Below are 2178 nucleotides of genomic sequence, written 5' to 3'. Positions count from 1 at the left end.
TTCCAAGACTGACTTAGGAAGAAAACCAGCTTGTCTCTTGAGGAAACCTTAGGAAAGAAAGCTCTTCTCCATAAATGGGGTCCCCAGATCCTCCTCCTCTAGGGAATCAGGAATGACCAATGCAAATGGAAAATGCTGCACTCCATCTTGGGGGTTTTCCATTATTTTCAATGGTCATTATTTTCATATGTAGACCATATATGAATATCTTTAAAATCATTTGTTTCTTCCCTTTAATCCAGGTGAGTGAAATATCTATATTTCCAATGAACTTTGAGATTTCAGACACAAAAACAAAAACCTTCATTCTGGTGCAGTGAACCTTTTGTATTGCTAACTGACTTTTCTTCAGAGCAGTATATATGCTCATTAAAAAACCCTTCCATACAGATGTATTTTGCAAATGAAAAGAATCAAAATTAACTTTATTTTCAGAATATTATCATGCTCATTTGAGAACTTCAGTGCATCTCTAAGGGTAAGGAAAATGGAAATTGAGAGTTCTATTCCCAAAAGATAGAAAACGCGATATTTTTTTTCAACCAAAGCCGTTCTTTGCTCTCATGGGGATGTCAGTGATGGGTGAAGCATTTGTGTGAAGACCGGATGCCTGGTGGAGAGTCATGTACTACACACCGAGACCACCTTCCTGCCTCACTGAATTTGTTTTCACTTCGCGGGAAAAATCTCTGTCCCCAGCGTTGTCCCTTTGGGTAGATAAGTTGGCCAAAGGAAGTCATGTTGTTTCCAGCCCATGTAGACCTAGGTAGGTATCCAGGAGGGAGGATGGGAGAATTTGTTCCAGACCTCAGACTCTGTTTCATAAAAATATTCCAGATACCATCAGCTAATGCCAGGAGTGAAATATGGAAGAATAGCATTTTTTTTTTTTTATTCAGACCCCCTCAAAATGAAGGGGATGGAAAGAGGAGACCTGTGGCTTCATTTGGGTAGCTTAGGGCTTTTAATTTTTAAGAGAGGAGATTCCTTTAGCTTCCAAGATTTTTCAGTTATAAAATCTAAGACTTTTTTTTTTTTGTAGCTAGCATGTACATTTAAAATAGAAGAGAGGAAGGAAGAAAGAATGGAAAAAAGTCTTACAATCCACAAGGCAATAACTTCTTGCTGAAAACAGATCACTTCATGGAGCGATCATGAAGTTTGAGATTTTCCAAATGGATGGATTCGTTCCCACTCTACTTTCAAGACCTTTAATCAGAAGTTATATTGCAAGTTGATACTGAAAGATGGAAGGATATTGCTTTTAGGTGGAGAGTTGTTTTTTATTTCTCCAAGGCAATGTCTCTTTTGAAGAATCTCACAGAAGCAAGGTGTGTCAGCGAAGGTTTTCTTAGCTGCACTCTGGTGATAAACGGGGCAGTTTCTGGGGATTCTGCCCACCTGCCCCGTCAGGACTGGTAATCAGACCCTTTACCTGGCAGCGCAGCTCTGTCAATGGATTTGTTTGTCCCTTGCGGCTTGTTAAAGTTCCCAGCCGACTTCTCCAGGGAATGGTGACTTTTGTTTTTCAGGGATGGCAGCTGGTATCCCAGCTTTTCCTTTAGGGAATATTTTTGTGTATCAGACTAAATATCAGGACCACCATTTGGCTCCTGATTTAATCCCAAAGATTCCACATTTATATTTCATGAGTCCCTTCCCCGCTTCTTCCAGCTGCCTTAAGTCTCTCCTGTTCTTTCTCTTTTAACAACATAGTGTTCCGTAGTGGCCAGGATCTTTGGGTTACCTTCCACCCCTATTCCCTCTGCTTGGAAAAGCCTGAATTGTATTTGCTTGTTGCCTTCCTTCATCCCAGAGTCTCATCACTCTCTCTCTCTTTAAAACTATGTGTGATTCTTGGGGGCCCCACATCTGCCACGGAGAAGCTAGAAAAACCGCAGGCCAAATTTCAAAAGACACATCAGGAAATTCTGAACGTGTTTGGAAACTCCTACTAATTCTGTGGGATTATAGAGATTTATAAACTGCATTCCACATTTTTTCCTTGGTATTCTCACGCACTTCCGAAACGTCAAAAGGGCTAGATTTTTTCTTTATCCAGATACAAGGGGTATCTTTTCCTCTCGGGGAGAGGAATTAAGATGCTCAATCTGGTTTCCCTCTTAAAATCTCCTAGGACTGCATGACTATTGACATAGGTTTCCTTTATTACTTGGC

General features: G+C 40.5%; 1 protein-coding gene across 1 annotated transcript in view; it reads left to right on the top strand.

The window, feature by feature from the left end:
• Positions 1-2178, top strand: part of HUNK (hormonally up-regulated Neu-associated kinase) — an 84899-nt gene that overhangs the window by 44842 nt on the left and 37879 nt on the right. The window lies entirely within an intron of this gene.

The sequence above is a fragment of the Pteropus vampyrus genome, unplaced genomic scaffold, assembly GCF_000151845.1.
Source record: "Pteropus vampyrus isolate Shadow unplaced genomic scaffold, Pvam_2.0 Scaffold233, whole genome shotgun sequence".
Taxonomy (NCBI): domain Eukaryota; kingdom Metazoa; phylum Chordata; class Mammalia; order Chiroptera; family Pteropodidae; genus Pteropus; species Pteropus vampyrus.
This window is presented reverse-complemented; position numbering and strand designations above follow the sequence as displayed.